Raw genomic sequence first — 23,891 nt, forward strand, 5'->3', positions numbered from 1 at the left:
GGCAGACGCTTAACCGCTGTGCCACCCAGGCGCCCCAGGGTGGTTCTATTTTTAACTGAGGAACCTCCACACTGCTGCCCACAGTGGCTGCACCAGTTTGCATTCCCACCAGCAGTGTAAGAGGTTCCCCTTCTTCTACACCCTTACCAACATGTTATTTCCTGTGTCGTTAATTTTAGCCATTCTGACAGATGTAATGTGTTATCTCATTGTGGTTTTGATTTGGATTTCCCTGACGATGACTGATGTTGAGCATCTTTTCATGTGTCTGTTGGCCACCTGTGTAGCTTCTTTGGACAACTGTCTATTCATGTTTTTTGTCCTTTTTTTTTTAGCTGGATTATTTGGTTTGGGGTTATTGCGTTCTATAACTCTTCATATTTTGGATCCTAACCCTTTATCAGATATGCCATTTGCAAATATCATCTCCCATTCCAAAGGTTGCCTTTTAGTTTTGTTGACTGTTTCCTTTGCTGTGCAGAAGCTTTGTATCTTAATGAAGTCCCAATAGTTCGTTACTTTTGTTTCCCTTGCCTCAGGAGACGTACCTAGTAAGAAGCTGCTATGACCAAAGTCAAAGAAGTTACTGCCTGTGTTCTCCTCTAGCATTTTTATGGCTTTTTGTCTCATATTTAGGTCTTTGATCCATTTTGAATTTATTTTTGTGTATGGTATAAGAAAGTGGTCCGCTTTCATCCTTCTGCTCGTGGTTGTCCAGTTTTCCCAACACCATTTGTTGAAGAGACTCCTTTTTCCACTGGATATTCTTTCCTGCTTCATCAAAGATTAGTTGACCATATAGTTGTAGGCCCATTTCTTGGTTTTCCACTCTGTTCCATGGATCTGTGTGTCTGTTTTTGTGCCAGTACCATAAGGTCTTGATCACTACAGCTTTGTAACACAACTTGAAGTCCAGAATTGTGATGCCTCAGGTTTGCTTTTCTTTTTCAAGGTTGCTTTGGCTATTCAAAGTCTTTTGCAGTTCCATACAAATTTTAGGATTGTTTGTTCTAGTTCTGTGAAAAATGCTGTTGGTATTTTGACACAGGTTGCATTAAATGTGTAGATTGCTTTGGGTAGTGTAGACATTTTAACAATATCTGTTCTTCCAATCCATGAACATGGACTGTTTTCCATTTCTTTGTGTCATCTTCAATTTCTTTCATAAGTGTTTTTTAGTTTTTAGGGTACAGATCTTTAACCTCTTTGGTTAGGTTTTTTTGTTTGTTTTTTAACATAAGTCTTGATTTCATTTGTAAAATGGAGGTAATTCCTGCCTCGCAAAGTTTTTATGATGATTACATAATAAGGCGGTGACTTTTTTTGCTGTAACCTATGTGAAAATATTGTATTATAATCCAGTGTACAGTGTATAAATGTAAAACCTAAATAAGTTTCATATAATTATTAGTTGAGATGCACTCTGATATTTTTCTAAATTTTACGGTATCCTCTTTGTTTTTGAAAAACACCTGGGGTATATGGGAGGGAGATTTGTTTACTAATCTCACAGCCTGTGCTGGAGGGTTGGAATCATTGGGAAACTTCCCCAAGACCAAAAGATCTGGCGGGCATCATTTCCCTCTCCTGCTCCCCAGCCTGCACCCACACCTGCAGGAACCAGCACTCTCTAACTAGCTTGCTAAGAACACACCCTGCCCATGCATACTTCTGCCCATCTGCCCCCTCCAACATAGGCAGCCTCAGCAGGAGTTTTGGGCAGCTGAAGGTCCCCTCCCATAACAGGCGTTTTTGGACCCTGCTGACATGACTGCCCCACCCCTGTGCTCCCCTGCAGAACTGCCCCCTCCAGTTCTGCAGCAGGAGTTTTCTAAAACAGTTCCAGGTCCTTTCCTGCAACAGACCTATGCAAACCTTGCTAACACTCTATGCCCTGCCCCCCCATTCTCCTGCAGACCTGCTCCCTCCAATACACCCTTGGCCAGAGCCCATCCAAAGCGTTGCCATAAGCCTGGCAGTGTGCAAGTACCCCTGGCAAGGGCAAGCACAACTCCAAAGAGACTCCTTCCCCAGTACAGAGGAGAAGATAACTACACATATCAGAGCAGCTCTGTTCCCAGCAGTGCGCTGGGAATAGATATCTGGTTTCAATGCAGGCCCTATCCACCAACCAAAGTTTCTCAGGGGGCAACACAGGTATAGCAAAGTGCAGTTCAGTGCTCCTGCAGCTCCGGTGAACACCTGCTCTAACTCAACTCAAGCCCAAGTGGTTCCAGACTGGCCCAATAACAACACAGACACCAAACCCTTCCCCCAACACGCAAAAAGAGGCACTACAGACAGCTGGAATGAAGGCAAACATGATTCAGCCACAACAGGAGGGAACATGCAACACAAACAGGAGACACCCCTACAAGTGCAGGTTCTGGTGAACGGGGGACATTGCACTGCAGGGCACTACAGGACCTCTTCTTCATAAGACCACTGCTTTCAAGAGCAAAAAAAGACACAAACAGACACAAAGAGTTAGACAAAATGAGGAGACAGAGGATACCCCAAATGAAAGAACAGGACAAAAATCACAGCAAAAGAGCTAAACAAAATGGAGATAAGTAACATGCCTGATAGAATATAAAGTAAGGGTGACCATCATAAAGATACTCATTGGACTTGAGAAAATAGTGGAAAACCTTAGTGAAACCAATGAGACATAACATAAAGAAGAACCAGAGATGAATTCAGGAACTGAAATAAAAAAGACACTAGATGAAATAAATAGACTAGAGGAACCAGAAGAGTGGATGAGCAACCTGGAGGACAGAGAGGGAAAGAAATCAAGGTGAACAGCAGACACAAAAAATAATTAAAGAAATGAAAACACTTTAGGAACTCAGCGACACCATCACGCATAATAACATTCACATTATAGGGATCCCAGAAGGAGAAGACAGAGAAAAGGGGACAGCAAATTTATTAGAAGAAATAATAGATGAAAACTTCCCTATCTGGGGAAGGAAACAGAGATCCAGATCCAGGAGGCACACAGCGCTCCCAACAAAATCCACCTGAGGAGGGCCACACCAAGAAACGGTGATTAAAATAGCCAACAGTAGTGATAAAGAGAATTTTGAAAGCAGCAAAAGGAAAGGAAACAGTTGCATACAAAGGAAAGGCTATCAGCTAATTTTCCAGCAGAAACTTTGCAAGCCTGATTCAAAATGCTGAAAGAAAAAAAAAAACAAAACAAACCTGCAGCCAAGAATTCTCTATCCAGCAAGGCTATCATTCGGAATAGAAGGAGAGATAAACAGTTTCCCAGAAAAACAAATGTTAAAGGAATTCATATGCACTAAACCAGCCCTATAAGAAATTAAAAGGGGACTCTGAGTGGAAAGGAAAGACCATAAGTAAGAATAAGAGAAGTAGGAAACACAAAGGTACTAAAATTAAACTTATCTATAAAAATCAGGGGATTCACAAAATAAAAGGATGTAAAGTATGACACAATAAATCAAAAATGTGGGGTGGAGAGGAGTAAAGAATGGGTTCAAACTTAAGCAGCCATTAACTTAATATAGACTGCTATATACATAAGATGTTATGTACAAGTCTAATGGTAACCACAAATAAAAAAAATCAGTAATATATATGCAAAAAAAAGGAGAGAGAGAAAGAGTGAGAGAGAAAGGAATCCAAGTACATCACTAAAGAAAGCCAGCAAACAGTGAGGGAAGAGAGCAAGAAAAGAAAGTAACAGAGAAGAACTACAAAAACAACTATAATTTGAGTAACAAAACAGCAATAACTATATACCTATCAATAATTACTTGGAATGTAAATGAACTAAACACTCCAATCAAAAGATACAGGGTGACAGAATGGATAAAAAGGAAATACTCATCTATATGCTGCCTACAAGAGACTTATTTCAGACCTAAAGACACATACAAGTGAAAAGGGATGGAAAAGCATTTATCATTCAGATGGAAGTGAAAAGAAAGCCAGGGCATCATACTTATGTTGGATAAAGTAGACTTTAAAACAAAGACTATAACAAGAGAAAAGAACGACACTATATAATAATAAAACAATCCAATAAGAAGACAAAACAATACAAATATTTATGCACCCAATGTGGGAACTTGCAAATACATAAAGCAACTAATAACAAGCATAAAGGAAGTAATCAATAGTAATACAATAGTAGAGGACTTTGACACCCGACTTAAATCAACAGACAGATCGTCCAAACAGAAAATCAACAAGGAAACAATGGTTTTGAATGGCACATTGGACCAGATGGATCTAACAGATTTATTCAGAATATTCCATCTTAAAAAAGAACACACATTGTTTTCAAGTGCACAAAGAACATTCTCCAGAATAAATCACATATTAGGCCACCAAACAAGTCTAATCAAATTCACAAAGATTGAAGTCATATCATGCATCTTTTCTGACCACAATGCTATGAAACCAGCAATGAACCACAAGAAAAAAATCTGGAAAGAACATATGCATGTAGGCTAAATAACATGCTGCCTAACAATGAGTGGGTCAAACAAGAAATCAAAGAAGAGCGGGGGGACGCCTGGGTGGCACAGCGGTTAGGCGTCTGCCTTCGGCTCAGGGCGTGATCCCGGCGTTACGGGATCGAGCCCCACGTCGGGCTCCTCTGCTGGGAGCCTGCTTCTTCCTCTCCCACTCCCCCTGCTTGTGTTCCCTCTCTCACTGACTGTCTCTATCTCTGTCAAATAAATAAATAAAATCTTTAAAAAAAAAAAGAAATCAAAGAAGAAATCAAAAAGTACATGGAGACAAATGAAAATGAAAACACAACAGTTCAAAATTTGGGGGATGCAGCAAAAGGTGTTCTAAGAAGGAAGAATACAGCAATACAGACCTAGCTCAAGAAACAAGACAAATACCAGAAAACCCAAACTTATACATACAGGAGCTTGAAAAGGAAGAACAAAGTAAACCCAGAACCAATAGAAGGAAGGAAATAATAAAGACTGAAGCAAAAATAAATGAAATAGACTCTAAAAACAAACAAACAAACAAACAAAAAACACAATGAAACCAGGAGCTGCTTCCTTGAAAAGATCAATAGAAATGATACACCTGAGAGAGGAGTTGAGATGGCAGAGGAGCAGCGGTNACCTTTTTCAGCCGGTCCCCTGAGTTGAGCTGGATAGGTACCAGACCAGCAGGAATATCCACGGAATCAGCCTGAGACGCAGGAAGATACATCTGGATCTCTACAAATGAACATCTCCAGCGCTGAGTATCGAGGTACGAAGCGGGGAGCCGTGAAACTGCGCACAGATATCGGAAGATAAACGGAAGGGGGAGGGAGCCGCCACGTTCGGCCCCGGGAAGCGGTAGCCACCTGCATGGGGTTCGGGCAGACTCGTGGACCGGCACCCGCAAGAGAGAAGACTGGGACCGTGAGCAGGAAGCACGCGCCACCAGACTTCTCACGGAGCTCCGGTGTGCTCACTGGAAACAGACTGAGACCGGGAGCTCCGGGAGTGCGCGGGGGCCGCTGGCGGTGTTAAAAACACAAAGAACAGAGATGCGCTGGCACTGGAAGTGAGGCCTGGGATGCCGGGTGTGGGGCACACATCCCAGGATGCTGTAGGGTTGAGCAGCACCAACAGAATCAGAGTTAAAGTGGCCAGAACATCAGTGGAGAACAATCCGCGATCCCTCTGAGACAGAGGCTGAGATTCGGCCACTGCTGCTGACTCTCAGAAGAGGCACAGCCAACCGCCAGGGAAAGCTGCCAGAGAATAAAAGCCTGGAAATACCGGCTCACAGCGTGCCCATCTCCACCCCCCTCGCAGGGGACACGGAGACTCTACCTAAACAGGGTTGCCTGAGTATCGGCGTGGCAGGCCCCTCCCCCAGAAGGCAGGCTGAAAAAAAAAAAAAAATCAAGAAGCCCACATCCCTAAGATCCCTATAAAAAAAGGGCGCACAGCCTGGGTCCCTGTCAATAATTTGGGCTCTGGGCAACCCTGCAACCTCTCCTCATCAGAATGAGAAGAAGAAATCCCCCCAGCAAAGACAATGAGTCTGTGGCCTCTGCCACAGAACTAATGGATATGGATGTAACCAAATTCTCNCCCAATTATCAGAAATGGAATTCAGAGCAACAATGGTCAAGATGATGAGTAAACTTGAAAAAAGCATCAGAGAAAGCGTTGCTGAGAATATAGAATCCCTAAGGGCAGAAATGAGAGCGAATCTGACAGAAATTAAAAACTCAGTGGGCCAAATACAGTCAAAACTAGAGGCTCTGACGGCCAGGGTCACTGAGGCAGAAGAACGTATCAGCGAACTGGAGGATGGGTTAGTAGAAGACAAAGCGAAAACAGAATCTGGACTTAAAAAAATCCACGCTCAAGAATGTAGGTTACGGGAGATTACTGACTCAACGAAACGTTCCAATGTCAGCATCATTNCCAATGTCAGAATCATCGGCATCCCTGAAGGGGTGGAGAAAAACAGAGGTCTAGAAGAGATATTTGAACAAATTGTAGCTGAAAACTTCCCTAATCTAGCAAGGGAAACAAGCATTCGTGTCCAAGAGGCAGAGAGGACCCCATCCAAGCTCAACCAGGACAAACCTACGCCACGGCATGTCATAGTGCAATTCGCAAATATTAGATCCAAGGATACAGTATTGAAAGCGGCCAGGGCAAAGAAATTTCTCATGTACCAAGGCAAAGGTATCAGAATTACATCAGACCTGTCTACACAGACCTGGAATAAGAGAAAGGGTTGGAGGGCATTTTTAAAGCTCTTTCAGAGAAAAACATGCAACCAAGGGTCCTCTATCCAGCAAGGCTGTCATTCAGAATTGATGGAGAGATAAAGACCTTCTAGAATCGACAGTCACTGACCAATTTTGTAACTACGAAACCAGCCCTACAGGAGATATTAAGGGGGGGTTCTATAAAGGTAAAAAGGCCCCAAGAGTGATACAGAACAGAAAGTCACAATCGATAGAAACAAAGACTTTACTGGCATCATTAAAATCATATCTTTCAATAATCGCTCTCAATGTAAATGGCCTAAATGCTCCCATAAAACGCCACAGGGTTGCAGACTGGATAAAAAGACACGACCCATCCATTTGCTGTTACAAGAGACTCATTTTGAACCTAAAGATACATCCAGACTGAAAGTAAAGGGATGGAATACCATCTTTCGTGCCAATGGACCTCAAAAGAAAGCTGGGGTAACAATTCTCATATCAAACAGATTGGATTTTAAACTAGAGACTATAGTTAGGGACACAGAAGGGTACTATATTAAAGGATGTATCCAACAAAGGNGTGGATATGACAATTATTAATATATATGCCCCCAACAGGGGAGCAGCAAGATACACAAGCCAACTCTTAACCAAAATAAAGAGACATATAGATAAGAACACAGTAATAGTAGGGGACCTCAACACCCCACTATCAGAAATAGACAGAACACCCTGGCAAAAACTAAGCAAAGAATCAAAGGCTTTGAATGCCATACTCGACGAGTTGGACCTCATAGATATATATAGAACACTACACCCCAGAACAAAAGAATACTCATTCTATTCTAATGCCCATGGAACATTCTCAAGAATAGACCATGTTCTGGGACACCAAACAGGTCTCAACCGAGACCAAAAGACAGAAATTATTCCCTGCATATTCTCACNAGGCCAATTAATTATGAAGAGATTGAGTCAGTGATAAACAACCTTCCAAAAAAACAAAACTCCAGGCCCGGAATGTTTTCCTGGGGAATTCTACCAACATTCAAAGAAGAAATAATACCTATTCTCCTAAAGCTATTTCAAAAAATAGAAACAGAAGGAAAGCTACCAAACTCATTCTATGAGGCTAATATTACCTTGATCCCCAAACCAGGCAAAGACCCCCTCAAAAAGGAGAATTACAGACCGATTTCTCTAATGAATATGGATGCCAAAATCCTCAACAAGATCCTTGCTAATAGAATCCAACAGTACATTAAAAGGATTATCCATCATGACCAAGTGGGATTCATACCTGGGATGCAAGCATGGTTCAACACTCGCAAATCAATCAATGTGATACATCATATCAACAAGAAAAGACTCAAGAACCATATGATCCTCTCAATTGATGCAGAAAAAGCATTTGACAAAATACAGCATCCTTTCCTGATTAAAACCCTTCAGAGTGTAGGAATAGAGGGTACATTCCTCAATCTCATAAAAACCATCTATGAAAAGCCTACAGCAAACATTATTCTCAATGGGGAAAAGCTGGAAGCTTTTCCCTTAAGATCAGGAACACGACAAGGATGCTCACTCTCTCCACTATTATTCAACGTAGTACTAGAAGTCCTGGCAACAGCAATCAGACGACAAAAAGGGATAAAAGGTATCCAAATTGGCAAAGAAGAAGTCAAACTCTCTTCGCAGATGACATGATACTCTATATTGAAAACCCAAAAGAAGGAATCCACTCCCAAACTATTAGAAGTTATAGAACAATTCAGTAAGGTGGCAGGATACAAAATCAATGCCCAGAAATCAGTTGCATTTCTATACACGAATAACGAGACTGAAGAAAGAGAAATTAGGGAATCCATCCCATTTACAATAACACCAAAAACCATGCGTTACCTTGGAATTAACTTAACCAGAGACGTAAAGGACCTATATCCTAGAAACTATAGATCACTCTTGAAAGACATTGAGGAAGACAGAAAAAGATGGAAAAATATTCCATGCTCATGGATCAGAAGAACTAACATAGTTAAAATGTCCATGCTTCCCAGAGCAATCTACACTTTCAATGCTATCCCGATCAAAATACCGAGGACATTTTTCAAAGAACTGGAACAAATAGTCCTTAAATTTGTATGGAACCAGAAAAGGCCCCGAATCGCCAAGGAACTGTTGAAAAGGAAAAACAAAGCTAGGAGCATCACAATGTATGATTTCGAGCTGTACTACAAAGCTGTGATCACAAAGACAGCATGGTACTGGCACAAAAACAGACACATCGACCAATGGAACAGAATAGAGAACCCAGAAATGGACCCTCGGCTCTTTGGGCAACTAATCTTTGATAAAGCAGGAAAAAACATCCGGTGGAAAAAAGACAGTCTCTTCAATAAATGGTGCTGGGAAAATTGGACAGCTACATGCAAAAGAATGAAACTTGACCACTCTCTCACACCACACACAAAAATAAACTCCAAATGGACGAAAGACCTTGATGTGAGACAGGAATCCATCAAAAGCCTAGAGGAGAACATAGGCAACAACCTCTACGACATTGGCCAAAGCAAACCNCAAAATTCTAGAGGAGAACATAGGCAACAACTTCTATGACATCGGCCAGAGCAACCTTTTTCACGACACATCTCCAAAGGCAAGAGAAATAAAAGATAAAATGAACTTATGGGACTTTATCAGGATAAAGAGCTTCTGCACAGCCAAGGAAACAGTCAAAAAAACTAAGAGGCAGCCCACGGAATGGTAGAATATATTTGCAAATGATGCTACAGTTAAAAGACTGGTATCCAAGATCTACAAAGAACTTCTCAAACTCAATACGCGAGAAACAAATAAACAAATCATATAATGGGAAGAAGACAGGAACAGACACTTTTCCAATGAAGACATACAAATGGCCAACAGACACATGAAAAAATGTTCAAAATCATTATCCATCAGGGAAATTCAAATCAAAACCACACTAAGATACCACCTTACGCCAGTTAGAATGGCAAAAATTGACAAGGCAAGAAACAACAATTGTTGGAGAGGATGTGGAGAAAGGGGATCCCTCCTACATTGTTGGTGGGAATGCAGGTTGGTACAGCCACTCTGGAAAATAGTGTGGAGGTCCCTTAAAAAGTTAAAAATTGAGCTACCCTATGACCCAGCCATTGCACTACTGGGTATTTACCCCAAAGATACAGACAAAGTGAAGAGAAGGGCCATATGCTCCCCAATGTTCATAGCAGCATTGTCCACAATAGCTAAATCGTGGAAGGAACCGAGATGCCATTCAACAGATGACTGGATTAAGAAGATGTGGTCCATATATACAACGGATATTACTCAGCTATCAGAAAGAACGAATTCTCAACATTTGCTGCAACATGAACAGCACTGGAGGAAACAATGCTAAGTGAAATAAGTCAAGCAGAGAAAGACAATTATCATATGGTTTCTCTCATCTGTGGAACATAAGAACTAGGATGATCGGTAGGGGAAGAAAGGGATAAANGGGGGGGTAATCAGAAGGGGGAATGAATCATGAGAGGCTATGGACTCTGAGAAACAAACTGAGGGCTTCAGCGGGGAGGAAGGTGGGGGAATGGGATAGACTGGTGATAGGTAGTAAGGAGGGCACATTGCATGGTGCACTGGGTGTTATACGCAACTAATGAATCATCGAACTTTACATCAGAAACCAGGGATGTACAGTACAATGACTAACATAATAAAAAAATATTTTAAAAAATGATACACCTCTATCCAGACTCTTTAAAGAAAAAAAAAAAAGGACTCAAACAAAATAAGAAATGAAAGAGGAAAAATAACCACTAATACCAAAGAGATATAAATGACTGTAAGAGGATTATGAAAAATTATATGTCAGCCAATTGGACAACCTAAAAGAAATGGATAAATTCCTAGAAACCTATAACCTCCCAAAACTGAATCAGGAAGAAATAGAAAATTTAAACAGACCAGTTACCAGTAATGAAACTGAATCAGTGATCAAGAAACTCCCAACAAACTGAAGTCCAGGATCAGGTGGCTTCACAGGTGAATTCTACCAAACATTTAAAGAGTTTCTTTCTTCTCAAAGTATTTCAAAAAATAGAAGAGAAGGGAAAGCTTCCAAATTTCTTCTATGAGGCCTGCATTACCCTGATACCAAAACCAGATAGGACACTATGAAACAACAGAACTACAGACCCATATCTCTGGTGAACATAGATGCAAAAATAAACAACATATTAGCAAACTGAATCCAACAATACATTAAAAAAATCATTCACCATGATCAAATGGGATTTATTCCTGAGATGCAAGGGTGGTTCAATATTTGCAAATAGTCAACATCATACATCACATCAAGAAGAGACAGGATAAAAACTATGATCATTTCAATAGATACAGAAAAAGCATTTGACACACATCCATTCATGATAAAAACCCTCAATCAGGTAGGTTTAGAGGGAACATACTTCACCATAATAAAGGCCATATATGAAAAACCCACAGCTAATATCATACACAATGATGAAAAACAGAGCTTTTCCCCTTTTTCTCTCACCACTTTTATTCAACATAGTACTGGAAGTCCTAGCCATAGCAGTCAGATAAGAAATTAAACCACCCAAATCAGAAGCAAAGAATTAAAACTGTCACAACTTGACATGATACTATACATAGAAAACCCTAAATACTGCACAAAAAAACTACTAGAAGTGATAAATTCAGTAAGATTGCTGTATACAAAGCCAATATACAGAAATCCATTGCATTTCTATACACTAATAAAGAAACAGCAGAAAGAGAAATTAAGAAAACAATCCCATTTACAACTGGCCCCCAAATAATAAAATACCTAGGAATAAACTTAAGAGCTATACTCTGAAAACTAAAAAACACAGATGAAAGAAACTGAAGATGACACAAAGAAATGGAAAAACATTCCGTGTTCATGGACTGGAGGAACTAATATCGTTAAAATGCCTATAGTACCCAAAGCAACCTACAGATTTAATTAAATCCTTATTAAAATACCAACAGCATTTTTCACAGAATTAGACTAATCCTAAATCCTAAAATTTGTATGGAACCGTAAAAAAACCTGAATGGCCAAAGCAATCTTGAAAAAGAACAAAACTGCAAGCATTATAATCTCAGATTTCAAGATGAACTATAAAGCTGTAGTAATCAGAACAGCAGGATACTGGCACAAAAACAGACACACAGATCCATGGAACAGAATAGAGAGCGCAGAAATGAACCCAATTATATGGTCGATTATTCTTTGATGAAGGAGGCAAGAATATGCAATGGGGGAAAGTCTCTTTAACAAATGGTATTGGGAAAACTGGACAATTGCTTGCAAAAGAAAGTGGACCACTTTTTTACTCCATACACAAAAATAAACTCAAAATGAATTGAAGATCTAAATGGGAGACCTGAAGCCATAAAAATCCTTGAAGAGAGCACAGGCAGTTTCTCTGACACTGGCTGTAGCAACATTTTTCTAGGCCTGACTCTTGAGGCAAGGGAAACAAAAGCAAAAATAAACTATTGGGACTGTATTAAAATAAAAAGCTTCCACAGAGCAAAGGAAACAAATCAACAAAACTAAAAGACAACCTACAGAATGAGAGGAGATACTTGCTCATAACATATCTGATAAAACTTTAAATTCCAAAAATATATAAAGAACTTACACAGCTTGAAGTACCTGGGCAGCTCAGTCAGTTAAGTGTCTGCCTTTGGCTCAGGTCATGATCCCAGGTCCTGGAATCAAGCCCCACATTGCTCAGCGGGGAACATGCTTCTTCCTCTCCCCAACCCCGCCTCATGCTCTCTCTTGCTATCTCTCTTTCTCTCTCTCTCAAATAAAAATCTTAAACAAAAACTTATACAACTCAACGCCAAAAAACCCAAATAATCCAAATGAAACAGGCAGAAGACATGAACAGACATTTCTCCAAAGAAGACATACACATGAAAAGATGCTCAAAATTACTAATCATCACAAAAATGCAAGTCAAAACTACAGTGCGGTAGCACCTCAACCTGTGAGAACGGCTAAAATAAAAAACACAAGAAACAACAGATGTGGTAAGAATGTGGAGAAAAAGGAACCCTCTTGCACTATTGGTGGGAATGCAAACTGGTGCAGGGCTGTGGAAAACAGTATGGAGACTGCTCAAAAAATTAAAAATAGAATTACCATATGATCCAGTAATTCCGCTACTGGGTATTTATCCAAAGAACACAAAAACACTATTCTGAAAAGATATATGCACCCGTGTTTATTGCAGTTTTATTTGCAATAGCCACAGTATGGAAGCAGCCCAAGTGTCCACTAATAGAGGAATGGATCAAGATGTGGGAGACATATACAATGGACTGTATTACTCAGCCATAAAAAAAGAATGAAATTTTGCCATTTGCAACAATATAGATGGATCTAGAGAGTATAATGCTAAGTGAAATCAGAGAAAGATAAATACTTCGATTTCGTTCATATGTGGAATTTAAGAAAACAAATGAAGAAAAAAGAAATGAACCAAGAAACAGACTCTTAACTATCGAGAACAAACGATGGTTACCAGAGGGGTGGTGGGGGGATGGATGAAATAGGTGAAGCAGCTTAAGAGTACACTTATCTTGAGGAGCGCTAAGTAATGTATAGAATTGTTGAATCACTGTATTAGACACCTGAAATGAATATAACACTATATACTAACTGCTGGAATTAAAATTAAAAAAAAAAAGCATAAGTCAAGAGAGATTGATACTCTGAAGACACTGGAAGATGTAAAACTGTTGATTTTTTTTTTAAAGATTTTATTTATTTATTTCACAGACAGCCAGAGAGAGAGGGAACACAAGCAGGTGGAATGGGAGAGGGAACACAAGCAGGGGGAGTGGGAGAGGAAGAAGCAGGCTCACAGTGGAGGAGCCTGATGCAGGGCTCGATCCCATAACGCCGGGATCATGCCCTGAGCCGAAAGCAGATGCTTAACCTCAGTGCCACCCAGGCGCCCCAAAACTGTTGATTTTAATAAGAGTCTGAATACTACTCAGTAAAAATAACAAAAAATACTACAGATGCATGCAATAAAACTGATAAATTTCCAAAACACAAAAAATCATTCAGCTGAGTGCAGACAACCCAGATAATCATAGAAGATAATAAAATGCTTTTTTTAAGCCAAAAAAAAAAAAAGGATAAAGGAAGGACTTTTATAATTATGTACATGTAAATCCACTAAGGAAACTTAAAAATTCTACATATGTATTCATCTAATAAGTTTCAAAATACATGAAGCCCAAACTGACAGAACTTACAAAGAGGAAATAAACAAATACACAACATTCCTTTCTCAGTATCACTTAGGGTAGGTTAACAAAGTATCAGGAAGAACCCAAAGGCCTGAAACAAGATTATCAGCTGCATCTGGGTCAGCCAGGAAGCAGATGCCAAGGCAGGATTCAACATGAAAGTGCTATTTGTAGGAGGGAGCATGAGAAGGGAGATGTGTTCTAAACATGATACTAGAACGAGAGGGAAGAAAGGAAGTTCCAGACTACAATACAGGTCCAGGAAAGTTTCATACAGGCCCATGGGTGTCTTCACACCTGTTAGAAAAGTCTTGCATGTCCTAAGACAGGAATAGGCCTTGCTCATTTATGAGCTGAAAGCAGAGTATAGGAAGTGTGGACTCAGTATGAACATGATGGTTGATCCTGAGGGGTAGTACCTGGAGTTGTCCATTACGCCCCCTGCAAGAGGAGATCTCAGTGATATATTTGCATGGCCACTACCATCTACTCTTCGCATCATATAGACTTCTAGGAGAAGCTTCCTGCAGCTGCCATGGATCTCACTTCCTAAGGAAGATCTTAGAAAAGGGGGGGGGTGGTTAGTGGTAGGAACTAAATCCCCCATTGTTCCAAATGGCATTTTTCATCAGCCTCTTCCATTATCCTTTCTCTATTTCCCCCATTCTCAACTACCACCTTGGCTGGTCTTGGTGCCTTATCTTCCATTGTGAGCAAAACCTTCAGTTCTAAGGCCTTGGCAAATACATCCTTCTTGGGTTGGGGTTGTTTTTGCATTGTTATAGTAATATAAGGGAGTACCAGGAGGTGTCCAAGGGGATCACCTGGGTTCCACAACTATTTCTCCCCATCCCATCATGTAAAAGCAGCTCTCTACCTCCTTCTGCTGTCAGGATAGATTATCCCTTTCACAATGATGATTCCCCTTCTCACCTGCTGGTCCCCAGACATAAATCTCTTATTCCTTTTTGAATGTCAAAAGTATTTCATAACAGGCATGCCTGGGTGGCTCAGTCAGTTAAGCATCTGCCTTCGGTCAGGTCCAAGTCCCCCATGGGCTCTCTGCTCTGCGGAGGGCCTACTTCTCCCTCTGCCTGCTGCTCCCCCTGCTTGTGCTCTCTCCCTCTGACAAATAAGTAAAATCTTAAAAAAAAGAAAAAAAAAAGTATTGCATAACAACTTTTTAAGATTTAAAATGTAATAAAGCCTAATTTTTTAATGTGACAAGATACATAGCTGCTATTAACTTTAATAGAGGAAAACATTGGTATAAATTATGGAATAGCTATTATATTTAATTCAATAATCAAGGTAGAAATGGGGCGCCTGGGTGGCTCAGTCAGTTGAGTGTCTGCCTTCAGCTCAGGTCATTATCCCAGGGTCCTGGGATTGAGCCCTGCATTGGGCTCCCTGCTCAGTGGGGGGTCTGTTTCTCCTCCCCATGATTCATGCTTGCTCTCCTTCTCTCTCTCAATAAATCTTTAAAAAAAAAAAAAAAACAAGGTTGAAATCAAATATTCATTATCTCTCAACATTAAAAATACAGTTGACCCTTACACAATTTGGGAGTTAGGGGTGCTGATTCCCTGCAAAGTCAAAAATCCACATATAAACTTTTGACTCCCCAAAACTTAAATGATAGCCTATTGTTGATCAGAAGCTTTACTGAGAGCATAGTCAGCTAACATATATATGTATATGTATTATACATACTGTGTTCTTACAAAAAAGCAAACTAGAAAAAAAAAATCAAGAAAATCATTAAGGAAAAATACATTTACAGTACTGTATTGAAAAATTCCACATATACGTGGATCCATGCTCCAAACCCATGCTGTTCAAGGGCCAACTGAATTTATTTTTCTTATATATGTAGAGACCTATACTGATACTTTTACTGAGAAACAGAGCATATATGAGGGATGCTCAAAACCCTCAAGGAAAAAAAAGGTAAAACTGCCATCTGAGAATTAAACTAGAAAAATCTGTACATAATGGAGACCATCTGGAAGACCAAAGAACCGCAAGTCTACAACTGAATGATTCAGAAAAGAAAGCCAAATTAACCGTATTTTATCTTTTCTGTTAAAAATCTATGTGAAGAGAAGGCAAATGGCCATCACGGAACCTAGAAAAGGGGGAGGTCACATCTGGTGGATGTACCTTCACATCATCGAAGAAAGCCCCACTCAGTTGCTACTAAGGTCTAAGTGCTCCTGTTTTGTCCTATGGTAGGGATGGGGTCAAACTGTTTGATCTCTTGCTTTGAGCCCATATGTTCACTGAGTCACTTATCCTAGTGCTATGAAAATACCCACACCAGATAAAAACTACCTCAAAGATTAAGGAGGTGCACCATAATTATCTATTCTTTCTGTCAGAATAAATTATACTGGACAATGAGTAAATCAGTTTGACAGATGTAATTAAGGAGCTGTCAAAGGAGAATTTAGGAGGATGTGGTAAATACATACAAAAGAACATCGCTCAGCCAGAAAAAAGAATGAAATCTTGTCATTTGCAACATGGATGGATCTAGAGGGTATAACGCTAAGTGAAATCAGTCAGAGGAAGACAAATACCTTATGATTTCACTAAGTGGAATTCAAGAAAATGAAAAAGAAACAAAAAACCAGACTCTTAATATAGAGAACCGGTGGTAGCCAGAGGGGAGGGAGGTGGGGTGGAAAGAGAAACGGGTGAAATAGGTAAAGGGGATAAAGATCATACTTATGATGAGCACTGAGTAATGGATAGAATTACTCAATCATTATATTGGACACCTGAAACTAATATAACACTGCTAATTATATTTGAATTAAAATTTTTAATTAGATTTATGAATCTTAGAGCTACAGCAGAAATACAATGAACTGAGCCTGTCATTTACTTTTTAACATACACACCAGATTCCTTTTCAAAAATGCATTTGACTCACATAGGCGATCTGTACACTGAATCTGAAGGGAAAGACATGTTCTATTTTGGCGTCTCCACAAAATCTGTTTGCACGGAACTCACTTGTACAAAAGCAGCTCTGAAAATAGCAATCTCTTTTGCATAATATATGTGGGGTCAGAAAGAAGACAGTAGGTTCCTGGGATGTAAAAGCTGTGAAGACATGGACAAACACGCATGGAGATGTAAACAGACATGTGATTTGCCATCATGGTCTGAATTACTGGGAACTCATCAGTGCTGATGAGCCACTAACTACATTCCGGTGCACTTCAATCAGAACCAGATTATACCATTAAAATTAATGAAGCACTAGAAGACTTTAATGAGTAAAAGAGGGTTGGTTTTAAAGTCTTTTATGCACTTATTCATTTGACAACAATTTGGTTGACAGCGCTATCATCTCTCTCTCTTGTAAACAGGTAAAAAGTTTTTACTAAAGGTTTTAAGTAAAACATTATATTCAACACACTCCCTGGCACAGTTCTTCAACATTCACTTAACGGTCTACTGCTTTTGCTTAATTAAAACAGATCGATTTGAGTTTTGCCATCCTGTGTGTGGGTTTTAATAGACACTAAACAATTGTTCTCTCTCAGGTCCCAAATTTTCTCATTACACTGATGAGATTTTCTTTTCTCTTTTCAGCTGCTAGCACCTTTCAAGCCAATAAGGCCCCGGTTTTTCATCTTTTCTAGAAATGCATTCATCAAGAGTATGGGAGGGGGTGAGGGATGGGGAAGGGAGTCTAACCACCTCCAAATAGGACTGCACTAGGAGATTCAGAATATGAAACTGGGAAGGACAGATGAATATTTTCCAGGTAGCAAAATGTATTTTAGTATGAGCCTGAAAAAGAATAGAATGAATTATAAGGTAACCACAGGAGGTGACATGGCCATATCTCTGAGCACAGAAAAGGGACCAGACATTTTAAATCCTGGATCCAGTTTTGACAGATTTAATATTAGTTACACTCTCCATAGCTTAATTTTCCCCAAGTGTAAATGACTATTACTGGTTTTTTTATAAGAAAGGGAAATTATATGCAAGTAACAACTTGATTCTTAAATTTAAGAACATCTAATATAGTCACAGATGTAAAAATGAGCTTCAAGAGAGGATGAAAGTACTACTGTTAAAGATTAAATATCAGTTTTTCTATTTTTTAAGTTGTAGTAAAACATACATAAAATTTACCATTTTAACCGTTCTAAGTGTAAGGTAATACTAAGCACACTCTATAACCATCACCATCACCCTAAATATGTTTTTAAAACAAAGACCCAATACAGGAAAAGCAGCAACACTTGCAGACTAAGAATGTACAGTCTGGTTTAAAAGAAGTCCTACTATCTGGTTTGCTGTCCTGCTCCAACACACGTCGTGTGGGTATCTAAAAGCAACACAGACCCCGTGTGACTAATGTTCTATCTGAAAGCTTGCTAGTGATTTCCACATTGAGCTGCCTTGGGCACAGCTGGACACAATTCTACATTTGCCCTCCATTTATTCCTTGGGGTATTATGGGCATAAGTGTTTTTCTGGGGGGTATGGACTGTGCCCAATTCGTCTTCTTGGAGCTCATCACCCTAGGTTCACATCTTGCGGAATATATGCAATATCATTTTATACATTTTCCTAATCTATAAATATTTCCTAAAATATTTGTGGGACCTTTCTTCCCATGACCATTTATATTTTTTATTAAATTCAATTAGCCAACATACGGTACATATTTAGTTTCAGACATAGTGTTCAATAATTGAGCAGTTGCATATAACACCCAGGGCTCATCACATTTATTTTCTATACCAAACTTTTTGGAGGGCTAGTTTTTTCCTACTATGTGATTCTCTCAAACAACTTAGGATGAACTAATTTATTATTTTTTACCCAGAGAATCATAGGTAGATTTCCTATGGTAGTTACTAAATCTGTATACTACACGTTTTGGTCACTTAGTTATGTTCACTTTCATCCTTTATAAAGTATTACCTTAAATTCTCCTTCCTCCTTCCCTCTGTGCACACACCTCATTTACACAAAGCATTTCAGCTTACTGGAGATAACGATTGTTTCTTTTTTATGGACTCCTCCCCATCACCTCCCTAATCCCCCTCTCCAGTTGTCTGCAACACACTCTACTGTGAAGTTTTCTAAAATCTCCCGGTAAGAATGAATTTCTCTGTACTCTTTACTACCAGTGTAATTCCTTCACTTACTGCCGTACCAGCATTTTACCAGTCTGCGTATCTTACCCTCACAGGTTGTTGGTTGTTGAGAGACAAGGACTCTGTCATTTTTATGTATCTAGCATTTAAGAAGGTACTGGCATACAGTAGATACCAAAAAATGCTTTTTCCTCATCTACCCCATTTTATAGAATTCCATCTACAAGTACAGACTTCCCACTGCTCCCTTTGAAGGGACCATCGGGGCCCAAATCAGGTAGCATTTCCTCAGACATAAGAGGAGAAGCAGAAGTAAGTACTCTTTTCAGAGAAGAGAGCTTGGAAATCTTACCATTTATATGTAATTTAGGTTTAAGTATTCATTCGAAGCACTTGACGCTGTAACCACTAAAAAGCATGATTAGGAACTCGAACTGGAGAGATACACCAGAAGAGGGTTAGAGTCCCAGGGCCACATCACTTTTGTGATTAATATTCACAGTGCTATTCTTGCTCATGTTTAAACAAAGGATATGAAAAAGATTTAACCTTTTTCAGGGGAGAATACAAATGTCATAGTATTCCCATTCCCTATTGTTATCGACCCCAAGCAACTTCCACTAACGGGTTTTTCCTGTTAAACACTTCAGATACATTTTTTTTTTCCACTTCTGAAATAAAGCAGTACTGCTTGTAACTTTGTTACTAAGTGAGAAAACCAACACTGTAAATGAAGAAATAAAAACACACGGCCACCTCCAGATGCATGTCAGGTAATAAAGCTGTCACTAGTGTGGCAATCACTTAACTTCTCTGACATTGCATTTACTGACCCATAAACAAAAATACAAGATTTTTTTTAAGAGGTAGGTATTTCTATAAATCTATATATGACTGGAAATTCTCACGTGCAGTTTTAAAACTCTCATGGATTAAAAAACTCTTTAGAAAAATAAGATGGGGGCACCTGGGTGGCACAGCGGTTAAGCGTCTGCCTTCGGCTCAGGGCATGATCCCGGTGTTGTGGGATCGAGCCCCACATCAGGCTTCCTCTGCTATGAGCCTGCTTCTTCCTTTCCCACTCCCCCTGCTTGTGTTCCCTCTCTCACTGGCTGTCTCTATCTCTGTCGAATAAATAAATTTAAAAAATCTTTTAAAAAAAAATAAGAAAAATAAGATGAAAACAGAGAGGGAGACAAACCATAAGAGACTCTTAACTCTAGAAAACAAACAGAGGGTTGCTGGAGGGGAGGTGGGTGGGGAGACAGGGTAACTGGGTGATAGGCATTAAGGAAGGCACTTGATGAAATGAGCACTGGGTGTTATGTACAACTGATCACTAAATTCTACCTCCATTACACCATATGTAAACTGAATTTAAATAAAAAATTTAAAATTCTTTAATAAAAACTCTAAATGTAATGCATATTCACTAAAGAGTATAAAATAATGCTGAAAGAAGAAAAAAGGAACTCATAATTTCTTTACCCATTGGCTTTACTTCTAAAGCAGCTTAAAAGATAGATTTTTAAGAAAGAAGCTATTAGAATGTCATGATCTGGATCTCATTTTTATTTCCAATAGTAGTGTGATAATCATTTTCTTCTCTCTCTCTCTCTCTCGCTCATTTTCCGTATATTCCAAAGAAGTTAAGTAAGCATCAGGGTTCTGAGCACTCCATCAGGTACCATTTCTGTACATAACACTCTTCTCTAGATCTTATGGGATCCACTGTATAATCTAAAACATTATGTATGTTTAGTTCTTCATTGCTTAAGCTCTAAAGGATCAAATGCAAACCCTTTAATCTGTCATTAAAAAAAAAAAAAACACTCAATTGGCAAAATCAGGCCCCAGCCATCCTTTCTAGATTCGCTATCATTCCAAATACTCTACAGTTAAAGAGCTTGTTTTGAATCTGCTCACACTAGTCTAAGACTCAGCTAGAGGGCCAGCTCCCTGAGGCTGAGCCTTGGACACTCCTAGTCCTGCAGCCCCTAGTGGTCATTTTAGCTGGGCTGGCCAAGCACCTCTTACCTGGAAACAATCTAGACAAAAGTGAGGATTCAAAATTCTAATGGGAGTGGTTCCAATTCCAGGTAAGATCGAATGACCACATTCCACCCTGTGTCTCCCAATGAATGTAACTATAAAACATAACGCATAGATCAGCTCTTTGAGGAACTGAAAAATAAACGGTAGCACGCAAATTATGGAAGAAGACCAGAATTCAAAGTACCACTGAACCAGTGGTAAGTTTACATTCTGGATTTTTATCCTGGACATCGTGAATGTTATTCTGTATATACTCTGAATTCTGTTTTAATCCTTATGAAAAAAAATATTTTAGTAGGCAATTAACTTTTTTAGACCTGTGTTGCAGGCTTTGTCTCATTTTTTTGTGGGCGGCCATTCAAATCTCAGTTCATTTCTTTAAGCCTCAAGTTTGTCTTGTGCATGGGAAGTCAGGAGCTAGCTCAAGACTCCACGCGCGGAAGTAGAAGCATCCTTTTTGGGGTTCTCGCCCTTCCAGGATCCCCCTCACTCTCTAGGTATGGCTGTTACACGCTTTTTTTCCTTTGGTTCTTCCAGCCAGAAAAATGATGGCGGGATTTCTGTTACAGTTTTAGCTGCTCATGCACTTTGTAACTGTGACCCACTCTCAGGGCCAAGACACAGACACACAGAGACACACACACGCATGCATGCGCGTGCTAGTTACTTCTTTGGATTTTGACTCCCCTCCACAAGGACCTGCATTTACTTACTCTTCAGGATCCTCACAGAGTTGTTTATATCTTCTCAAAATTTCTAATTATTAGGAGAGACAGTTTATAGAAATCTATCATAACTATTTTGTTTGAAACAAATGTATTGCCTGTATAAAACAATTACATTAATATAAATCAATATCTGGCAATAGTCAGCTTCTTAAACTGAGTAGTATTTACATGAATGTGTTTTATAATTACTTTATATGTTTTATATCTTTTTGTATGCATAATATACTTGACAATGCTCTCAAAATGAGGTACTTCTGTCCTTCATAATCAAAACTAAGCTCCTCACTTAACATTCACCCTGTGGAGGGGCACTTGAGTGGGTCAGTTGGTTAAGTGTCTGATACTCAATTTTGGCTCAGGTTATGATCTCGGGTCATAAGATCAACAGCTGCATTAGGCTCTGGGCTGAGCGTGGAGTCCGCTTGAGATTCTCCCTCTCCCTTTGCCCCTCCCTGTCCTCATCCCCCGCCCCCCCCCTTCTTGTGTGTGCATGCTTTATCCTTCTCACTTAAAAAAAAAAAAATTACCCTGTGGATAATACTGTTATAAAAATAGCTGTTTATAGTATTTCAATAATAGCTGAATGGCTAAAATTTAATAAAAAGACAATCCCATCAACTGTAAAAGGGAGTACATTCTAGGAATATAAAGTCTCACATAGGCAAGGATAACTTAGTTTCAAAGAGGGTTCAAGCAGGCACACAATCCCCTACAGTATTTCAAGGTAGCAGAGCCCACACCTTTGAACCGAGATCTTCATTCATATCATAACTCTACCTTTTACTAATGTGTGGCCTTGGTTAAGTTACTTCAGCTTTCCAACCTTGTTTTCTCATTGTAAAATGGAGAAAATATAGTACCTACCTCTCAGGCTACTGGGTGAAGCAAGGAATGAATGAAGAGCATTCAGCACACGGTGCAAGGTACCTATAAAATGTTCAATGAAAGTCAGCTGTTAGTAGTAGTAACACTGATATTTTCTTCTGAATCCCACAGGATTTCCATGACTTATCCACAAAAACAATTTGAGATCATGTTCCTTCACTACCAGGAAATGAACGAATTTTAAACTGTACAAAGTTGATGTAATACTAAAAAGGCAAGTTTTAGTTGAATGCACCCTCTAGTGGTATACATTATGTGCAAGTACCCGGCTTCTCAAAGGAAAACCTCTTTATGAAAGGTCACTAGTTTGGTGCTTAGAACCTGAAGCCAGCTGGTTGAGAACATGGTATGAAGTGGATAATCATACTACTTTTAGGAAGCTCTCTCTCCAAGAACTGGAGAAATTTTTTAGCTTTTAAAACTTCCCCCACCATAAAACCTAGGATATTTGTGATAGTCACCATACCAAATCCCATTATTCCTACAGCATTGACTTTAATCTTTCCTCCTAAAGAAAATCAGGTAACTTCCTAGTTTGCTTTAACAAGAACTGCAACGTACTTACCCTTCATTTAAGTTAACAAAAACATACTGAGTACCAACTATATATACCAGGCAATGAGAATACAATAAACTTATACAATTCATTATGTAATTATTAATTTGAAGAGTGGTTTCAGTAAAGACTGCCATGAACGTACACTGGGGCATTGGTCTAATTTGGGTGGCAGGGGAGGGGTACAGAAAAGCTTGCTTAAGAATAAAATGTGAAAAGCCTTTAAGAGTAAATACCTTAACTGAAAAAGAAAAAGAGTGCTGTGCAAAGACAACAGCATATGTAAAGGCCTGGAGATAGCAAGGTACATGCAGCATTTGAGAAACTGAGGAAAGTCTCCTGGTCAAAGAAGGGGAGAATGCGCAGGGTGAGACTAGTGAAGTAGGTATTTAATACCAAGTTAGGGAGTTTGAAGTCCATCTTAAGAACAATGGGAGGGGTGCCTGGGTGGCTCAGTCTGTTAC

The 23,891-nt window shown here is 39.4% G+C and overlaps 1 long non-coding RNA gene across 1 annotated transcript in view; it reads right to left on the reverse strand.

Moving 5' to 3' along the window:
• LOC105236251 overlaps positions 1-22,966 on the reverse strand; it is a 36,039-nt gene extending 13,073 nt beyond the window's left edge. Inside the window, exon 1 of the long non-coding RNA XR_004624119.1 lies at positions 22,851-22,966. This is a non-coding gene — a long non-coding RNA (uncharacterized LOC105236251). The remainder of the gene's footprint in view (positions 1-22,850) is intronic.
• Between the last annotated feature and the right edge of the window lie 925 nt (positions 22,967-23,891).

This window comes from Ailuropoda melanoleuca, chromosome 3 (genome assembly GCF_002007445.2).
Source record: "Ailuropoda melanoleuca isolate Jingjing chromosome 3, ASM200744v2, whole genome shotgun sequence".
Lineage (NCBI taxonomy): Eukaryota > Metazoa > Chordata > Mammalia > Carnivora > Ursidae > Ailuropoda > Ailuropoda melanoleuca.